The sequence below is a fragment of the Heliangelus exortis genome, chromosome 10, assembly GCF_036169615.1.
Source record: "Heliangelus exortis chromosome 10, bHelExo1.hap1, whole genome shotgun sequence".
NCBI lineage: Eukaryota > Metazoa > Chordata > Aves > Apodiformes > Trochilidae > Heliangelus > Heliangelus exortis.
The window spans coordinates 18,505,069-18,526,934 of NC_092431.1; the positions used below are offsets into that span (position 1 = coordinate 18,505,069).

At 39.8% G+C, this 21,866-nt stretch overlaps 1 long non-coding RNA gene across 1 annotated transcript in view; it reads left to right on the forward strand.

The window, feature by feature from the left end:
- LOC139800243 (uncharacterized) overlaps positions 1-19,380 on the forward strand; it is a 69,214-nt gene extending 49,834 nt beyond the window's left edge. Inside the window, exon 2 of the long non-coding RNA XR_011727674.1 lies at positions 19,236-19,380. This is a non-coding gene — a long non-coding RNA (uncharacterized lncRNA). The remainder of the gene's footprint in view (positions 1-19,235) is intronic.
- The last annotated feature ends 2,486 nt before the right edge of the window (positions 19,381-21,866 follow it).

Sequence of the window (21,866 nt, forward strand, 5' to 3'; positions counted from 1 at the left end):
AGTATTGTGGCATGGTATTTTCTGTTGGAAGCTCTTTTCCTTCTCACTCTAAAATATGGTATGGTAGTCATGGTGTCTTCTGCAGTTTTTAAATGGATTTAATCTGCTTCTGTCAAGTTAAGGTTCATGGCCAGCAAGTGCCCATCCAGCCAGGCAGATGCCGCATCACACATGGATGCTGGGTGAAGCAGCAATGTGTGCTGGGTTGAGAAATGTGCTGTCTGTTGAGAGCTGGTACCATGGTGGATCATGACCTGTGCCTCTTTTTGAGGTGTCACAGCCCTTTTTGCCTCTTCTTCTGAAGTTACTCATGATTAGTGCCTCCAAAATTAAGTTATGAATCTGTGCGGATGTGCCCATACAGAGAGGAATTATTTTTCACTACTTCCCCATTTCAAGTTGTAGTCTTATGACTTGCTTACCTCAGGTTGTGCAGTTAACTTATCCACATCCTGTTTTTACTGAGATGGCCATGACTGGGTTGAGGTACCTCATTCACAAGAGGAACATGTGATGGTTTCTGAAAATGGGTGTAAATTAGCTTTGGCAATTTCTTCAGTTTGCAAAATCAAAAGGCAGCTTCCACTGGGGTGTGTGATGATTCAGAGAGTGACAGGGGGACTGTGGTTTCATAGCAACATCCTAGACTTCTTTTCTCTTACTCAATGAGTGATCATCTTGTCTTAATTGCTAAATCCAGAGTAGTTCCAGACTATCAGCAGTCTTCTGAAAGAGGGAAGACTGAGGTGTTATTTGCAGTGATTAAAACAGCACTGGAACCAAGGAAAGCTGCTGTTAATAATGATATAGGCCTACTTTTTATTATGAAAGAACATATGTTTGTGTATTGCACACAGCTGCTGGTTTAAGTGAAAAAATAGCTTAAAATGTGAGTCCTAACAGGCAGCAGATAACTGAGGGTCTCAACTTCCAGAGTTCTGTGCATGCTGTTTCTTGGAAGCAGACAGCAAAGTGTATTAGGATCTTGTAAGCCCTTTCTGTTGTGGGATTAGACACAAACCTTAAAGATAGCCCTTGAACATCCAACAGGAACACTGGCTTCCAAACCTGGTTTTGCTGGGTGTGGATTAATTCCCACCAAGTCTCAACAGCCCCTCTTTTTCCCTGGAATTTGTGCATAGCTGCAAATCTGCTCTCATGCAGTGGGAAAATCAGATAAAATAACTAAGAGAAAGTTGGAAAAGTGAACATATAATGTTATTTTAAGGCAATGATAGAAGAAATACCCATGAAAATGTATTTGAGAAGTGTTTATACAAAGTCACTACTTTAGACTGTGCAATGGCTTTGGCATTCAATGTTGTCTGTACTGGCAGAGAAAGAATAGCAAGAAAATCAAAGAAAACAAGGTCTGTCTTTACCTCAGAAAGAAGAAACAAAGCCCATCTGACAGGGTGTATGGATGGATAATCAAAGCCAGGGATTAGGAAGGGGAGAGATAAGGAGTGAAGAGGCAGATTAATTTTAAAAATATGGAAAAGAAGAAAGAATAATCTAGAAGAAATGCTGATGAATGTGAAGGAAATAATTTCTTATGGATTTTTCTGCTGACGAAGTTTTAGGTGCAAGGAGGAAAAACAAAACTGAAAAGACAGTGAAGTGCTTCTTATGGGATAAGTGTGCTGTAAAATGTGTGTTGTTGATTTCTGCCACTCCACTGAATCATATTTGAAATTCAAATGAGGAAAATTTACTTTTGTAATTTCTGTTTAAGGCAAATGTCCCTGCTGTGTTGTGTATTGGTGAGCAAAGCATTGAGCAGTGGGGGTTACAGACCAGTACACTTCCAGTGCTCTCTCTCAAGTCCAGTCTATCTGTCAGCCCTCTTGAGCAGAAGATCCTAGGCTGCAGAAAGCACAGTAATATCAGAGCCCAGCTATACCAAGCCAGGAAACTTGTTTACCTGCTACAAACACATAATATGCTTCAGATTCTCCTCTCTTGATGTTCTACATTTGAAGATCCTCTTGTAACCAAGCTACCAGCACCCTGCTGTCTTCTTTTCTTCAGGCTCTTCAAAGTGCACCCTTTATCTTTCATTCCTCCAAATGCAAATGAAAGGTGTGGGTTGCTTTTTTTTTTTTTGTGGCTAGCACATTAAACACATGTATTTTCACCCCTCATTCTGATGACTGTTTGCCTGCTACACACACAACTCCAAAGCAGATTTCCTTAGTCATCAACTAAAGTTTGCAAGGAGTGGGACATGGTTTGTACAAGGAGCAGTGACTGTGCTTCCCAGTGCTTTTTTTAATCATGTAGTCTGTCACTTGCAAAGCAGTAGTGGACACAAAGCAGTGAGGACACATATGGCTAGCACAGGATCTGTCTGCTGGCCACCGGTGTACATCAGCTGCCATGTCCCACTGGGGAGGGGGACAACTCATGGAGAGGGCTGGATGGAGGCTTGAAGTGAAATGAAGGCAAAGGAAGAGAGATGGAGTATGCAAAAATCAGATGGACAAGTTTTTCTTCCCCACAAATACAGAAGGGGGCAGAAAAAGCAAGAGCACAAGGAATTGGAGACAGAATCTATGTCCTTGTGACTCTGCTTCCTTCCATCAGGGATATTTCTGTTCCCTGCTGAAAATATTTTGCCCCTCTCCTGTCTGTGCTGTGCTATTGCTGCTCTCTTTTGGGTTTGTTGCTGGCCTGTTTAGTGACCCAGGAAAGTGCCTTGTAGGTCAAACCATTGAAACCTGGCCCAGAGAGCACCTCCAGCTTGGAAACAGCCTCCATCAACCACCAGCATGGCAGGAATTCAAACAAAACATTGGCATGTATGAAAATAACTGGGCTAGATTATGTTGAAGTGGAATTTTCTTGAGCTGTGGTTGGGTTTTTCCCTCCTTGAAGAAGCTGGGAGATCCCCCTGGGATTTGTTTTAAAACATTGTCATTGCAGGGAAAGTCTTGTGTGATTTTGCAGTCCATGGCTCCACAACTTCTTTCAGGACCTGTTTTGGGGTGTTCTGGCTTTGGTTGTCTCTGGGACAGCCTTGTAGAGAGAAATTCCATAGCACAGGGAAGCACTTCCTCAGCATCACAGATCAAGGAGAGGATTTATAGCTGTCCTCTTATCCCCCTTGCTGCCTCCTTTCCCCTTCCTTTGTCCATGGGCAGAAGATGAAGGCTCCAGAGGGAGATGCAGGATGCTGTGTGGATGTAGGTGACCTGAACTTGCTGGAAATCACAAGAAATTTGGTAGGAAGTAGATGTTTGGAGGAAAACCACATTTCCAATTTAATATGTCTAGAACAGCCACTTAAACAGGATTGTTTTTCTGAGTTAGCATGTTTGTTCTAATCTGGCTCTTTCATACATGAAGAATTCTGAATTTTAAATAGCTTCTTTCTTCCTTTAGCTTCAGAGGAGTGGCAGAACTTTTGCTTGGGGTTTAATATGCAGTGAAGGCTCTTCTGATGAAGTCCTCAGCTCACCTAAAGTCTGCCATGAGTTTGGAAACAGGATTACTGTGCATTTGCTGGCTGAGCTTTATTTCATTGCACATCACTCTCCCAAATCTCAGTACTTCCACAACAGGAGGGTACCCAATGCTTTCCAGGAGTGCAAATGCCATGTCTTGAATAGACTGAAGAAATTAAAATCTAATGTGTGTCAGAGAAACAGATCCCTTAGTATGGAGTGGGGTTTTTTAGCAGAACTTAATCGACATCAGCTTTACTTACAACAAAAAAACCCAACACAATGGTGGGAAGCCATTCCTCTGTGCTGGGGTTATAAATATATTTTCCAAGTGAGGTACCTTTTAGAGGTTTTTTTAATATCTGATGTCAGGGTGATTGCTTTTTGTGGTTTTACTCATCTCTGGAGGTCTAATACTTCATATTGCCAGGGCAAGAGCTTGGATTCCACCTCAAGTCTAAGCCTGTAGTTTGCCTTTTTCTCTACATTTTATTTTTAAAATCCCTGTTTGTTTTGCCCCATACGGGCAATTAGTGTGCTGTTTATTATTAAAACTGAGGCTTGATGACTTTGTCAGGTTGGGTGCAGCACTGATCACACCAGCCCCTTCCAGCTGTGCAAGACGTGGGTCAGTTACAAATCCTTGGAGCAAACTTGTCATGGTATTTAACAAGCTTCACTTACACAAGCAAAAATGACTCATTTAAACCACTATCAACATGATGATTCAGGTTCTGTTAACAAGCTGAAATAAGCATCTAGGTGCATTTAGATTTATTAAGAGATTTCTTTTTAGAGCCTTGCCAGTGTAGTTATGAATCTACCAGAGTGAGTCTAGCACAGAGCTATGTAGTCAGCCTCTTACTGCATTGCTTTATTTTTAAAATATGTGGAAAAAATCTGTAAAACCTGGGCTATACCTCTGTCATACTTTGCCATTGATATGTTCTCAGACATGACCACCCAAAGTGACTATTCTAGCTGGTAAAAACCTGCCCCCCCTAAGTAGAATTTTTAAAAGCTCTCAAGAATCTGGTGCAAAATCATTCCTAGTTTTTTTATCTATGAAAGATAATTAAAAAAACCCAGATTCTGGCCTTCCTCTGAATATTAACATTCCAGTCCCTGGGGCAGCACTGTGAACTACAGCCAAAGCTGGCAAGTGGTACCTGCTGCAGCAGGGAAATCAACCAGTCCCATATCTCTGAAGCTGCCCTGGGTTCTAGAAATCCAATTTCAATCCTGTTTGTATATTTTTCACCAAACTCGTGTCTCTTGAAGGGCCTGTAAATATCTACAGACTTCTTCATTCTGCAGTTGCAATGAAAACTGTCTCTATCTTTACAGTACTAAATTCCCAATGTCATTTCATCTCCACAATTCCTTTCTGCCTCACCTTCAGATGCTGCAGCAAGGGAGGCTCATGCTTTTCTGTGCCCATCCAGCTGTTTTGCATACTCTTATGACCTTTTGTGAGCCTGTTAAAATCTTTCAGAAGAAATTAATTTGTTAGATCTGCCACAACAAAAAAACAAAACAAAACCAAAAACAAAGTACCATCCTTTGATGCCCCTGCAGATGTAAGCTTCAAAGGAGGAAGGATATATGAGCCAGCACACTTTAAGTGACTGAGTGATTTGAATTTTTTATTCTCTTTTTCACTAGAGAGTGAGGATGCAGCACCCACAAGCAGGTACATAAATGGCATTAATTTTTCAGCTCTTAATATTTTCCTGCAAAGCTACAGGTGTCCATCAGGAGGCAAGCCATGCTGGTTTTTAAACACTTTAATGTCTTCTGTGAGGAATATTAACTGGGTAATACTTTGGTTTTCTCTGCTGCATCCTGGGACTTCAGGTCATTACTTACATTTCATACTGCATGCTCACCTGTGCTGAGCACATTTGTTGAATCATAGAATGGTTTGGGTTGGAAAGGACCTTAAGGTCATCTCATTCCACTCTCCCTGAATGGCAGGGACACTTCCCACTAGATCAGGTTGCTCATAGCACCATCCAACCTGGCTTTGAACACTTCCAGGGAGGGAGGAGGCATCTGCAGCCTTCCTGAGCAACCAGGGCCCATTTCTTACCATCCTCACAATGAAGAATTCTTCCTAATACCCAATGTCAGTATCCCCCTCCTTTAGTTTAAAGGCATTGCCCCTCATCCTATCACTACTGCCCTTCTAGAAATTCCCTCTCCAGCTTTCCTGTTAACAAAAGCCTTTAGGATTGCTCAGCAGACATAGCTGGCAATGATCTGCACTGCAAAATGGTGCTGCTACAAGTTTTGCTGTTAAGAGTTAACACACACATGGTCTGGGGACTTAGTGATGTCTGGGTATGCTGATTCCATATCACCTTGCAGCTGGTTGCTCGAGGAGGTGAAGCTGATGTATTCTGTGTTCAGAAAAAGCAGAGACCTCCTTTCCATCCTTTGGTGCAATATATCATGGGACACTAAAGCCCTGTGTTGTCCAATACTGAACTATCATGAAAGAATTATGAACAGTAAGGAAAAACAGGCCATGTCTTTGCCTTTTATTGTCCTCAGGGTTTTGCAGCCCAGGATTTTTGCAAAGGGTAAATCTTACACCTTCTTGTATGCTTGATTCTCTCCTATCAGCAGGCAAAGAGATAGTTCTTCCTTCCTTTTCTCTTTCTTTTTATTTTTCTTATAGTATGTCACTCTTTTGCATTGAAAAGACTTTGTAGAAGCTTAGAATTATAATAAAGCCTAATGTCTATGGATTTATCTAGTATTAGTAATCTCATGTTTGTGAAATGAACAATGTCAGAAACCAGGGAGAATTGCCATTTTCAAATAAAAAGAGACATCAAAGTAAGGAAAAATGGGCATTTCTGAAATTAGTCTTTTCCTTGTGACTTTTTGCAGTCCTGTGGTGTTTCTAAGAGCTCCGGGTGCTCTCGGATGGGTTGACATCACCCTTGGCATCTCCATCCTCTCTCATGCTGTGTACTTGAAAGCACACGTTGTCCAGTTCACACAAAGTATCAGTGCTATGGAGAAAAGAGTGGGTGGTTCCCCCTGAGGTTGAAAGGCAAAATTACTGGGCTGACTCCTGATGTTTTGTTCTTTGACCTTCTCTTGTGGTGGGCCAGCTTCAAAAGGCCTCTTGGAACCTGCTGATTGTCCCTGCTGAAGACCATGGATTGCAGCCCTCCCCAAGACACCTTCACAAGTCTTTTTTTCTTCCCTGCAGCTGTGCTTAGAGCTGTCCTTGCCCACCTCTAATTTCCCTCCCATGCTGAGATCCACTTGGATTTTCTTTTCTTTCTCTTCTCCAGGCAGGAGTGTAAAAAGTAGGTAGGAAGAATTTTTTCCCTGTGAGGGTTGCCCAGGGAGGTTGTGGAGTCTCCTTCCCTGGAGACATTCCAAGCCCACCTGGATATATTCTTGTGGGACCTGCTGTAGGTGACCCTGCTCTGGCAGGGGGGTTGGAGTAGATGATTTTTTGAGGTCCCCTCCAATTCCAAATTTGCTATGATTTCTATGAATAGGAAATTTATCAAATTTATCACTGAATCAGATAATTTTGAATTTCAGTATTGTCCTTTTAACTGGAATATTTTGAATGGGAATAGATAGTATTTTTGAAGAAAATCTCTGAACAAGCAAATTTCTCATAGCTTTGGGAAGAAATCTCAGGATTTTTTTTTTTTTTTTTTTTGTGATCTAGAAGCAGCCCTGTGCCATCTGTAGCCCATCTCATGCCCAGTGCAGAAGACTGAGGCAGCAGAGCTGGAAAACAAGGAACCATGAAATTGTGGGTGTGGTAGGGTTAAACCTGGGGTCTGGCTGGCATTCAGAAAAAAAAAATAATAAAAAAATTTTAGCTGTGGGGCTAAGGTATTGTTTCCAAACACCTACAACTGATGTATACCTTGACTCTGTCCCCTTCCATTGGCAATGGTGTTCTTGAGGGTGAAACTGGTGGATGTCCCAGGATTCATGGCAGACTGGAATCAGATCCAGTGACTCCAGTTGCTCTAATGACAGGCACAGCAGGACCCCAGCACCTTGTGTGGAGTTCATCTCCTACCCAGTGCAAAGAAGTAATTGTGACTGCAGGAAGGTTTTGGTGGTAGCTACCTGGTAGCAGAGGGCTTGGGGCTTTAGAAGAGATGATGTTGCTGGTTGAAAAAAAAAAATAAACCAAAAAAACAAAAGTAGCTTTTCTGGCTTGCTTTGAATTTGTGTCTGCACAGATTTCTGGTGATAGAACCTGTGTTATGGTGCTAGTGCTTCATAGATTGAGTGAAGGCTGAAGTGTTAGAAATGGTTATGAATCATTTTTTACATATCATCCACGGAAGGGCTGATTTTTAGGAGCTTGGTATGCTTTTCCACAAGTGCTCATGAAGTGCATATAATAATTCTTGTTGTCTTTCCAGCTACTAACAAGATAAGAAATTGTCAAAAAACTCTTATTCTCATGTGCTCTTATTAAATCTTCCTTTGCATCCCATACTTTGCATAAATGTTTCCTGGTCCATAAAACACATGGAGGTATTATCTATTTTTAGAGGCATTATCTATTTTTAGATATCTGCCTGCAACAAGAATCTAAGGTTAGTGTGGCATCTATACTATTCCACAAAGTTAGTGTGATGGTACATACAGAGGCAAAATGTTGACCTAACTGGAGAAAATAGCTTCAAAACCTTTGTTCTCTCCATAGGATTTTCTCACCTGGACAGTTATCCACTTAAATTCTAGAATAAACACCACTATAAAGGGGTCAGTAGCTCCTTTTTGATGTCAGATTATGGTGCCTGGGCTCTCAGGCATTTTTGTGAATATATCCAATTTTATCATAGCATCATAGAGTAATTTAAGTGGGAAGGGAACCTCTAAAGGATGTGTAGTCCAACCTCCCTGTAGTAAGCAGGGACATCCTCAACTGGATCAGGTTGCTCAGAGCATCCTCAGGACTCACTGAATAGTTCTGTGGATGAGGCCTCAGTCACCAACGTAGCCCACAGCTTGGGACTCTGAGACAAGAGTTGGTGGTGCCATCAATATTACTAATTTGTGCATAATTTTACATTTCATAGGCTGAGAATTTCAGTACCACTGGATTTCCAGAGAAATACCTAGAAATAAAGAAGAAATTGCATCCTGTATTTATATGGGAATGATGCGTGCCCTCCCTGCAAAAAAAGGACCTTTGAGAGACAACATGGGGACAAATTTCAGGTGGTGCTGTTGTGACAGAGATTTGCCTTTTCCCTCTGTTCCAATTAAAATCTTGTTGCTGTAACCCTGCTATAAGTTGTGGTAGGATATTGTATTTTATTTAGAAGGGCAAGGTTGAGGCAATATAACCACAGTCTCAGGCACCAACTTTGCTGTTTTCCTCAGGCACAGTTAAATGAGGGGCTCCTGGGGATGCAGAAAATCTGCTGGGGCAGTATTGTCTTTCTGAGTGGCTGACTTTCTGTTGGAAGAAAGGAGAAGAAAGATTGAAGAAGTGATGATTTTTTATTTTTTTCTGTAATTTACACGAGACTGTGTTAATATATTTGTCACTGAGACTTCCATCTGTTTTCAAGCTTACTCTTTCAGCTTACCTGCTGCCACTTCAACAGGAGTTGAGGGGTAATTATTATTTTCACTGAAGTTTAGCTTTTTTTTTTTTTTTTTTTTTTTTCATGTAGGAATTATAATACCAACGACAATAATACCATTGCCCATGTGTTTTATGATAGAATAATTGGATGTTCAGTGGCTGAGTTATGAGGCTGGAGAACAGGTAGTTTATCACAAGTGAGTTGGACAGAGTAGAGGCAATGATGTTATCACTTAATTGTATCCTTCTAAGGCAATGTTTCAGCTTTTTTTGGGTAGCCTTCTGAGGCAAAGGGCCAAAAGTGACCTTGAGAGCAGCACCAGCTCCTGTAATGCATTTCCAGCTCTCTGAGCTTTCTGTCCCTTTCAAGAAAAAGAGTTTGTCCATAGCAAGAAACAATCACCTATTTTCATCTTTTTATTGCTAGGAGCTCACAAGGAATTCCTGTATGCTCTCAAAACTGTTGTTCAACAGGAGAAAAGTAGAAGATGGGTTTGAACTGTACTTGCCACAAAAATACAGAAACATTTGCCATCTACTGTAATTGCCACATTTATAGGGAAACAATATTGGAAATTTGCCTCGGTGACATTCAGAGTTAATGGAAAAAGCCATGTCCTAAAACATAGCATCAAGTTTTTCAAAACTATTAGCATTGTCACTTCTATGAAGAATTATGAACACACACATCCCTACCTCATGTAAATGAACAGGCAAGTTATTATTAAAGCTAAAAGCCATGATTAGTAGTATGCAGATTCTTTCCTTTTAAATGTCTTCCCCTAAAGTTTAGTTTTTCCTAAGATTCACCACCTTCCCCTAACCCCAAACATTTCAAATACTTTTCTTATCTGGAAAACAGAAGATAATAAGTGAACTTATGTTTTCAGACCAGATAGAGTCAAATCATAAGGCAAAATCAGTCTCATATACATCCCAGGGACAGATGCAGTCAGTATGCAATGAGGAGTGGTGTTTTTTTCACTCTTCCCCTTCTGCCAAATTTTTTCTGCTTCCCAGCTCAGGGTTTTCTTTGGTGTGGTGTAAAAACTTAGGGTTCTGCCTGAAATATGGACAAAGAGGCTTGGTTGCTCCCATGGTTCATGTGCTTCATGTACCATAATGGTGTGGAATCATGAGGATTTTACAGAGTGATTCACAGTCATGAGTATGTTTTAGAGAGAGAAGGAAAGCTGAACCATAAACATATCCTGTGGTTTGTGTGTCAGGGTATATCTTCAAAGTGTAAAAAAATCTCTTTTGATGACAGAAGTTTTTGAAAATTACTGTTTGATCTTTTGGTGCTTTTTAGGAGCTGCACATCTTAAAACCTTCTCCAGCCTGCCCCCTACCCCAAAGAGAAAAAGAAAAAAAATTAAAAGGAAAAATAAGTAATTAAAAGGGATGCTAACAGGGATGTTAAGAAGCAAACCAACTCTGTTTCTGAGGATTTAGATGCTACCCTGGCATAGCTTGACAACAGCATTGCCTATCAGACCTCTACATGTAATATTTAACATATTTAGAAACTTCTGCTACCCAGAGATGCATCTGGGTGTCTTTATTAGTATTTTGGATGGTGGTTGCTGCCAGCCATGTTATGTGGTCTGAGTGCTTCCTGTAGTTTATCCTGGGAGCAGTGCAAGCTTTCCAAAGGAAAGGCTTGGACACCCATTGTGTGGGACCTGCCTGGCAGATACATCCTGATAGTGACTGGGCAAGTGGAATCTCAATTTTTGCCAGTTCCATTGAGAGCAGCCAAACTGGCTAGCCTCACATTTTTCCATAAGAATTGGCTATTAAAATTTATGTCTTTTGGTGGAAGGGTTAGAGAACACTGGTTCCTAAGCAGAGGCTGAAATGCAGGGGAATGGAACAGTTTTAGTAGCTGTTAATTTGTTTTTGTACAAATATTGTATTGCACTAGGAAAGCCAGATCATATTATACTTGTGCATACAGATCCTGGTTACATCTTCTAAACAATGCCAACCTAGGCCTAATTTCAAGTGGTAAAATCTGAAACTTTTATAAAATTTGGATTTGCTTTTATTATGAAACAAAAAAATTATTACCCTCTTTAGTCAGTAAACTTGCTCTGCAGATTGAGGTTTCTGACATATATACCAGCTCAGTATTGAATGTAAATACTACATTATTCCTTTGTAATCCCAGTATTCCCAAAAGTATATGCTTTAAATGACATTGGCCATCCTCACATGTTGGCACCCCTGGTATCCAGCTCCTATTAATCTGATTGTTTCCCATTATCCCTAAGTCATGGAGGACCTGGAAGCCACAGCAGTGGTTCAGGAACATGACTGTGGTGTTGTGCAAAATCAGACTCCAGAGAGGACAGTGCTGACTGCACTTTCTCCAAGGAAAATCCCATTGAAAGTGCTTGGGGACTGGAGCTTGCTCAGTGTCAAGTTGGGAAAATTAGGCTGCCAAAAGGGTACATGAAGAAACGTTTGCTATTATTGTAAAAACTTGTGCAAAACAGCTTCAGTGCATGACATTCTGTCTCTCCTATGCTTATTGTAATATTTTTCAAGTTTTCTAATTTCTGGAAACAAGTATGTCTTTTTTTTTTTAATATATGTATATAAAAATATCAAGACACTAATGTTGCCTCATAAGAACCTCTCTTGTTTGTTGTTAATTATGAGCAAACAGTTACAGTGACCCTGTTTTTTAAGTTACACAGCAATTAAATAGTAAAATATTTTTTTCTACTGCTTGTTCTTAGAAGATAGAGAACTTGGAAAGCTGGGGATGGCTATTAATCTTTTCTGATATTTCTAAAAGACATTCTTGTCCCTTTCTCCCCTTCCTGTCTCCTCCATACCCCTGTTTCTGTAGAACTGGATGGTGATGTGTTCATTTTACTTTTTTGGGGGGCTGGAGTGCTGATGCTGTTCTTTGAGATTTAGCAAATAGTTGTGTTGTGCTGACTGCTGCATTTCAGATTACATTATTTCATTTCAATGGAAAAATGTGGTTTATATGGAGGGATATTTGTCTAATACTTCCAAGGCCTCTGTCCTGTGACTGTATTTTTTAGGAACTGCTTGGTTTTTAGTGTGCTTTTTGGGTCACTGATCAAAAGAATTGTTGAAAGTACTAAATCAACACTTTGAGCACTTGATAGAAGAAAGTAAAGTGCTAAGTTGTGGGCTGTTTTTTCGTTTGTTTGTTGCGTGGGTTTTTTTGGTTTTTTTGGTTTTTTTATTTTTTTTAAATAGTATTCAAGTTGGTAGAGCTGCAGTTCCAAAGCCTGAACTCCTCTCTGGCACCCAGTCCCCAGAAATGTCCTTGAATGGGGTGGTGTGACTTATCTGGTATAAACTGTACTAGTCAGCTTTCTCAAAATGAAGCAAAATGTTTATGGCAGCCTGCTGAGGGGACACTTTCAAATCCTGTTAAGATCTTATGGCACAGTGCTGCTGGCTGCCTAAATCAAAATTTGACAGGATAGCTCCATTTATTATTTTCTGGGGATTAGTATTGTATCCCTGATAATTTAAAGTAAGTGATACATCCACTCGAAAACCAATGGGATTTTTCAAGTGGTTGAGCTCAGTCTTTGCAAAGCAAGGGTTATGCTGATGTTATAGCTTATGATGTTCTGGTCATCAGTGGAATTAGGGAAAACTTCAGAATGGTAATTCATGTTGTCTTGAGTTTTCCCAGCTAATCTTGTAGTGCACGTGGCTGCATTTAAACTTTTATCTGCATTGGTTTTCTTCTCTTTTAGATAAGCTCCTCACTGTGGATGCTAAACAGGTAAGTCAGGAATCAGAAATGGTAGGAAAAAATACATGCTAACAGCTTTAGTATCAGGGACAGATGTTCATAAAGATAGGAGGTGGAGAGGGGGGTGGTTAAGGTTGTCTGAAGAGTTCAGATCTACTCAGAAGTGGGAGCCTGGAAAAGCTGTGTGCAACTCCAGCCTGTATCTGTCTGCTCTGGATCCTGGTAGCCCACAGGGTTGGTGACCACACGATTTATTCCCAGATGGCTACAATCTGTGCATATACCTAAAAGCACTTGTTTCCTATCACTTTTCAGCAGCTGGTCTTTAAGGCCTGTCTCCTTGAAGGTGTTTCATCTGGTCAGGTTGATCTGTGAGGCAGAGGAAACACATCAGCCTCCCCACACATCAGAGCTTTGGCTATTTCAGTGCCAAGGGAGCAGTGGGAATGCTGCCTCACCTTAGCAGTGGGGCTCAACAGGTACTAAAGGTGTGGGAGAGATGGGCTAAAACTCATTCCTTGGCTCAAAATCTTAGCTTGATAACGTTAGGAAATTAGAAGGAGCCTTCTGAGTATTTGAAGTAGTTTCAATAGAGTGATGAAAGCAAGCAAGAGTGGGGAAAAAATCTGTCATGTTGGCTGGTACATCCTCCTCAGAGTCACTGGGTTCCCTTAGTACCTGGTTATTATGCCTATAATAAAAGACATGGCTGTAGAGTTATAATATTTTTCCTTCTGAGCTGCTTTGAGGTTTTGTTCTTGCTCCCAGACCCAGGACAGAGATGTGTAGTGTGCACATTTTCTAGAACTGATCATTCACCTAAATGTATGCAGAATGAGGCCTCTTCACTGTTCTTCCACACGGGCACATCCTGAATCTTTTGTATGGAGAACAAACCCTGCTCATTACAAAAACTTTGCTGCTGACAGAGGGGGTGACATCAACACATGATGCTGGAGCTGGAATTTAGTTTGGGTCACTGCATGGGTTTTTCATGCCTTTTCAAGTGCATTGTAAGCAAAACCTCCTTCGTTAAAGCTAATCCTGCCGTTGCAGAAAAATTATTCAGAGATGAAAGAATGATTTGTTCTTACTCCCTGGACAGGACTGTGTACAATCTCCCAGTTGGGTGAGGTATGCTTTGGTTGTATGAGGTCGTTTTGCACTGCTAATGCTTTTGCTTTCTCACATTTCAACTGTGCACAGAGCGAGACCAACAGGCTTGACATGGTTGCTTCTTACAGGTTTTTGGCTGACTACTTCTAGGTTTCTTTTATGAAAAGCATTATAAAATCCAGATTGCTACTGCTAGTAACAGATGTGATCAACCTCTGCCACATTTCCAAGATATGGTTAACTAATCCATGACATGACACTATCTTAAAATGCATTATTCTGCAAGTGGAGGAATAAAGCACAAGGTGCTCTTCATGTTTGCTTCAATACAGGGATGAATTTCATATATAAACTTAGATGAATTTCATATATGTAAAAATATAGAATGGGACATGCATACAGGGATATGTAAAAAATATAGTGGGGGGTATTTATTTGCATATGTGCAAAATTGCAAATATGTGCATCATGAGTGGCGATGGTGACAATTTGCAATTTTGGTGTTCCAGGTCTTAAGACCCACTTGAGGTTCCTCACTCTGCTTTATAATCTGTAAATTATATTTATATTTTTGTTTATGGAGTCCATATGTATATGGACTATATTTTTGTTAATGGAGAGTGTAAGCATGTTAGGTTTTCTATTTACTGTGATTAACCCCTTCTTTGGAGGAGCAGAGAGCAGGAAGGACATTTATTAAGCCAGCTTTAAAGTATATTTAAAATAAGATTTAAAATGTTTGTTTTTTAAGGACTGTGGCTAGGGGAGGAGTGATTTCTACTTAGTAAAGCTACTTATCTCAAATTGAAAAAATGATATTAGAACTCAGAACTGATTCTCCCCCCCCCACACACTTTGAAAGTCTTTGCTGTACTTTTTTCTTTACAAGGGCTGAAGTTTTGGGAGTGGATGATCTTGGCATGATGGAAAACTTGTGAGGACAGACTCGCATAGTGCTGATAAGGAGCCTCCCTGCATTTATTCTTATTTTTCTTGTGAAGGATTCCAGAATGTATTGAGGAAGCAGACTATTTCTGCTTTTCAGTTGATATTCTTAAATAAAGTTATTAAAATGTTGCCCTTTCAAACAGTAACCAAAGATAGGAATGTTTTGTTCATACCTGGGACACAATTTAGGACCAAAAGGGACCATTATGAGCCTCTTATCTAACCCCCTTACTAATGATTATTTGCTGTTGTGGAATGAAAAAAAATAAGCAAGCTGTAGTTTCTTTCAGAAAGATCAATATAAGACAAATAGATGCTAAACAAATTATGACTGCTGTGTAAAATACTTATCCCAAAGGTGAAAACATGAATGTGCTCTGTCCTGGGCTTCATTAAAAAAACACTTACGTGAGTCTTAAATTTTTCAAGATATCATCAGAATTGTTGATAATTATACACAATTATATAATTGTGTATAAAATGATCAAAGAAAGGGGAAGGGAAGGCAAAGACCTCAACATTTTCAGCGCCTTTTTGCTGTTAAATATTTAAGTTTTTTTGCAAAATGAAGCTCTATAAAACAATAAAAATTGTCCACCAATTTGGGCCAAAAAAGAGAAGAATGTGAGGGTTGTGTAGGAAGAGCTGCTGCTGAATCCTACTTACTGGTTAAGTTCATTCTAAACACTGTACAGAATCATGTTTCTCTGAGAAAAAGTATTTTTAGCTTGCAAAATGTTGAAGATTTCTGCTACTAATTGCTCCCTATAAAATCGATTTGTTTATATATAATTTTTTTGGGAAAATGCTATAACAAATGTTCATCCAAAATTCTTAATGCTTTACTTTATAACTACTGGTTTATATCCCATCAATTGCAATGGAATGTCTATTCCATAATAACACAGAAAGTATCTTGAAATAATTCCCTAGTGTCTTTAATGTGCACAGTGTAAAGTACCATATATTAAGTTTATATGCATGCAGTGGAATGTAAAAGTAATGTAGTGTCACTACATAAAATTAAAGATTTATTCTAGGCCATCATCTTCTCTTGCAATGTTTTCAGTGAGCTGATTTTAATTAAGGAAAGATTTCTTGTTGTGTCCTCTGAATTTCAAGAATACAATAAATTAATTGATTGTCACCCATATAAACCACTCAGCTTTTAGCACATCTTTAAGTGGCTGTTTTCTGACAATGCAATAAAGGCACATTCCTTCATTTCCTACAAGATCTATAGATATGAGTTGCAATTGTGGGCAGAAAATTTCCCCCAAGATCTATAGATGACAGCTGCATTTGTGGGCAGAAAACACAAAGTGGAAATATAACAAGGAAAGCTGAGCTTTTATTGGTTATCTCAAGGCAGGGTATCAAAGGAGTATTTCTCCTTGAAGTTAATATCCAGGTGAAAGGTCACTGGTGTCTGCTCTAGGGACTGTATTTCATGAAAATTAATTCAACAATTCCTTCTCAGATGCAAATCCTCCTTTAGCAGTGGCTCCCTGGGCAGGAAACTACGTGGTTAGGGTTACTAGAACTTATTTGCTTTTGTTTCTTTTCTGGCCGTATGCTTTTTCCTTTTTTTTTTTTTTTTTTTTTTTTTTCCTTCCCCTCTGGAGCTCTGTTCAAGCAGATTTAGGGAGATTTGGTGCAACTGGGTATTTTATATTTCTTGTTAAATGAAGGCTTGTTGGGCTGTGGTACCCAGTGTGAGGGGGAGATGTGTTGTTCCTTAAATTCTTTAAATTTCCTTTCTCAGGTGAAGCAATGCTGGGTTTCATACATTTGGTCTTGGAAACCTTAATTATGACCAGTGTCCCCAGCATGTGCTGGCTGCAGGGCACCCCTCTCTCCCCATGTCCTGGCAGGAGGAGGAAGATGGTGAGGTGGGGTGAGCAATAGTCACAGTGGGACAGCAGGGGACAAAGAGGGACAAAGCTACTTCCATCAAACTTTCAAAATCATACTCTTCAAAGAAGAGACAAAAATAATAATAATAATAAAAAAAATTACAACTGTGATCTTGGGCAGAAAGTCACAGATAATGTGAGCACAGAGGAAAGTAGGTTTCCACTTTCTCTTTAATGAAAATTCACCTGATCAGTATCTGGTCTGCATTTTTCTATAAAGTTACCTAAGCCATAATAGATCCATGGCAAAACCCTTCTTTCCTGAGTTGTCTTTGGAAGTCCTGACAACTATAAGCCTGATCTAAAGCCTCTTGCAAATGCTTTGGGTTGAAAATGCTTAGACTGGCTCAGCTCCTAACGCATTAAAATAGTCAGTAATTTCATACATCATGTTACCTATCTCTATCTCTTGCTCTGTTCTCCAGCCTGAAATTAATTTTCTTTTCAAACTCATCTCAAGTTTTATTTCAGGGATATATATTTAGGTATTTGGCCACACAGTTTAAGAAAATATTTTTCCCACTGGAAATGAAACTATTGAATACTTTCAAAATGTGTAGTCGAGTGTCTGAAAAGCAGAGTGCTTTGTTTTGATTTGTTTAATAAATAAATTCATAGACTGCAGGTGAGGCATTCTAGCTTAAGCAATTTCTTTGTCAAAAAAATATGAACAAAGTACAACTTTTTGCTCTTGAATTCTGCCTATTGGCTGTCATTTTAAGGACACTTGGCCATAAATCTATAATGTGTAAGTCAGTATCTAGAAAGTCTTTGCTTTTCTTGTTAGCAGAAATAATTGTGCCTTTATCACAAGTGCTGCAGTCCCACCCACAGCAGCCCAGGAGAGGAAGCAAAATTACCAGTTCTGGTTCATCTTTTGTCATGGGTCAGGGATGCTGCCAAGACTGAAATCCCAGATACTGTTTCCCCTGTGGTAACCTCTCTGCTTGGATTACTGAGTTGCTGTTGAGCAATATTTGTGAGACCATTTGCACTTGACACCATTTCCACTTGAGATTACTCTTTGGCAAGTAAAGAGAATGCTATTTTTTTTTTGCTACTTGAAACTTAAAATCACTTCCTGGCCACTTTTCTACTTAGGCTACACTGCTTTTAGTATGGTACCAAATTCAGAGAAAAAAACATCCCTATTGAAAGCTTTTCAATATTTTTTTCAGGTTTTCTTTATGGTTCTTCAGTCAGTGAGCAGAGGGGCACTAATTATTTGGAAGTGAAGACTTTCCAAAGGGACAGAATATCACAGGGAAGTGCTCATCAGTAGAAAAAGAAAGGAAAGAAGCAAGTGGTGAGGCTGCTGCAGGATTTGGAAGAGTAAACCCTAATCTGAAGTGGCTGAAGCAAGGTCAGATGTCTGTGCTTAGTAATGTCCTAATTAGTAAAGCTATTGGGGAGCTATGAGAGCAATACTGCCAGGCTGATGTTAATCACATGAACCTAACTTACTTAATTGGATTGTGTTTTGCCACTTTGCAAATCCTAATTATACAAAGAGTCTATTTAGCAGCATGCATGCTTTAACCCTGTCAAAGAGTTTTGGTTTTTTTTCTCTCTCTCATACTGGTTTTCATTAAAAAAAGTCTCTTTCCAGAAGCATCGAGTCAGCTTAAATGATGTTGGCTATTGGGATTTCATTTTTGCCTCTTCAATCAATATTTCCCAGTACAATCTGGCTACTGGAGTGTTTCTAGGGTTTCTAAAGAGGTGAGATGTAAATGGAAGGATGTTGGTACAAGAGCATGGTCTCCTCCCAGTCCTTAAAAAAAAGCAGAACAATGTTATTGACTGCAAAGCAGGGGTGATGGATTGGATGACAGGGGGGTCTTACAATGAAGTTGTAAGATTTCTTCATTTCTGCTGTTTGAAATGAATGATACAGCCTTATCCACTTGGTGAGGGGATGTTTGTGAAGAAGTGATTACTGCACAATTACTGTTTGTGTTCTCTTTGAGCTATAAAATAGACTGAAAGGTTTGGGTTTGTATAGGTAGAGGCCCTATTTCCACTGTGTCATTCATCAAATGAGGCTACATCCCCATAAGGTGTTAAGAAATATATTCTCACCTTATCTCTTAAGGCATTTGGGGATCAGAGAAAGTTTAGTGGATTCTCTTCTGTGTTCCTGAGCTGCCTTTTTCTCTTGCTTTTGCTGACTTCTCCCCCTGTGTATCTTCACTTCTCATTTTTGGTCATCCTGCCCAGCAACCAGCCCAGGGGCAGGGTGTGAAGGTTTCTTTCTTTGGTGGTGAATAAAGAAATTTTGAGGTTATTCCCAATGCCTACTGTATAGAGGGTATTACCTTCCTGACAGCCAACAGGAAATTTCATTTTTCAGAATACTGCAATTGTTTGTTCAAATAAATGTACTTGTTGGATGTTGCTACCTTTAGATTGAGCCATCCTTTTCATCAGTGGTTTTGGTTTGGTTTGGTTTGGTTTAGGTTTTTCTGGGGTTTTTTATTTGTTTGTTTTTTTTTTTTTTTTTTTGTTTTTTTTTTTGTTTGTTTTTTTTTGTTTGTTTTTTTTTGTTTTTTTTTTTTTTTTTTTTTTTTTTTTTTTTTTTTTTGTTTTTTTTAATTTTTCTTTTTTAAAGTTTTATTTGCTTATGCTGAGAGTGTTTGCTCCTAACTGGTTGTATCTGTAGGGTGGGCTGATGAAAAGCTGGAAGTCTTGCTGTAAATCAGCTCCCACTGACTCCAGCCCTAAAGCTTCCAGTGGGAACAGTCAACCAGCCTGGTTAAATCCTACAGCTGCTTCCACAACCACTTCTCTGGGAAGTGGATTTTTAAGGAACCCTCTGTATGACTCCTGCTGTGTCATTTGGTGCACTAAGTTACTTGCTGCCTGCCTGGATGTCTGTAATGCAATGCAGTGTGAACTTGCCCAGAAATCCAGGTTTAACCAATACCTGTTTGTTTCTGGGTGGAAACTGTAATACTTGTTTTCACAGAAAGCAAATGTCTTATTTTCTTTCCCAGAAACAAAAAAGATGATGACAGCTGCCATAGACAGCACCTCTGATATGCTTTTTCTCTTCTCAGTAGAATCCAAATATTTTTTTTTTAATACACAAACCCCAGAATTCCTCTTAGATCTACAAAGAGGACTTCAGTTGATTGTGAATATTTATGAAAGAAAGGCAGCAACAGTCAGCAGGTAGAGAACCACAAAAAGACTTCTCTTTCATTCCTGTCTGGTCAACACACTTATGTCTTTTTATTCCAAAAGAAAAAAAGGATTTTTTGAGTTCAGAAAGTTTCTCTTGCATTTTAAAACAAAGGCATATATATACAAAAATAAAAATATCTAAGGGTTTATTTCCAGAACAGGTACTGTTTTCTGCATAAAACAAGTATAACTAAAGCAACCAAAAAAAAAATTAAGAATTTCACAAGCTCTTTTATTTTGGTGTAGCTTCACTCTTTCACTATTTTTGATGAAGGCCAAAAATGCTGCTGTTCAGTGTGGTTCTTTCTCTCTAAAGAAAGTGGCTCTATAAGCACCTTCTGAGGTTTCTGAGGTTCCTCTTTACCCTGGTCTTTACTTTGAGCTGCTGCTTATAGAATTGTTCAACCTTTAGCTCCTGGTGAACTCAAGCCTTAGATGCATTCTAACTCTGCCTTCCTAGCCTAACAGGCTAAAACAAAACTGTAAGTAAGCTAAGAGAGGAGGAAAAAACCTATGAATACTTCTGTGTTTTCCAATAGTCTTACAGAGCATTGGAATTTTAAAAAAATACAAATCTGTGTTGCAAACTCCTGAGATAATCCTAGGTTGCTCCTTCCTTAAGTAACAACATTTCTTCCCAAACCCCAAAACAAACAGGCTCTTGAGAGGGATAGATGATTTCTGGCAGAGAAGCTGTAGCTGGTGGTAACATTTTTGCCTTTTTGGTGTTAAAAAAAAGGTAACCTCTATGTTAAGAGAAACGGGCCCCCAGGTAATGGAAAGTCACTTAGGAAGTGATGCAAACAGACCAGATGCCATGTACCAAGGAGAGCAACAGGTATTCAAAGTTGTGGCACAGAAATAATGGCCCTAAATAGCTAAAAGCCTTCAGATGTGAAAATCACCTTGGCAGGTTTCTGGACACAGGTGTAGCTTAATTTTGGGGGGAATATGTGAGTATAGGAATGCTTGCCTGGGCAGGGTTTGCAGTGCCTGGAGGGTGAAATAATTTCTGTGCTTTTTATGGTGATGCTGAGGGACCAGAGCCAGGGCCATGGGCTCTCTGTGGGTGGGGTGGGAAAACCTGAGCTGCAGAAGACAGCCTGAGCTGGAGTGTTGTGAAGTTTTCATCTCTGGGCTGAATCCACTAAAAGAAGTTGACCTGTGGAAGTGTGAAGTCGAGTGATGGGGCCCTGTGGGTCAGTTCAGGAGTGGAGAAAACAGGTTTTGTGGTGGCAGTCAGGGCAAATGAAGTAATGGGAGATGTTAGCCAGTGACAGGGTAATAGAGGAAATATTTAATTGGCATTATAGAATCATAGAATCATAGAATTGGCTGGGTTGGAAGGGACCTCAGAGCTCATCAAGTCCAACCCTTGATCCACTCCCGCTGCAGTTCCCAGCCCATGGCACTGAGTGCCACATCCAGGCTCTTTTGAAATATCTCCAGGGATGGAGAATCCACCCCTTCCCTGGGCAGCCCATTCCAATGTCTGATCACCCTCTCCATAAAGAAATTCTTTCTAGTGTCCAACCTAAACCTCCCCTGGCACAACTTGAGACCGTGCCCAGAGAAACAGAACTTTCTCCTAACCTTGAGCACTAGGTTCATTTTGAGTTGCAGTGCAGCAGAAAGACAGGGCAAAAATAAAAGAGATTCAGAGGGCAATGGAAATTATTAGAGGCAGAGGGGCTTCCAAGCAAAGAGATATTTATAAGGCTTGCCTGACCCAGTTAAGGAAGGAGGACACAGGAGAGGATGGTGGTGGTGTGTGAAATATGAACTGGTGTGGAGCAGCTCAGCTCTCATAGCAAAAGAACAAAGAGATATTGAAATTAAAAGGCAGCAAATTTAAAAGAGATAAAGAGAAACACATTTTCATGCAACATTTATTTCATCTTAAG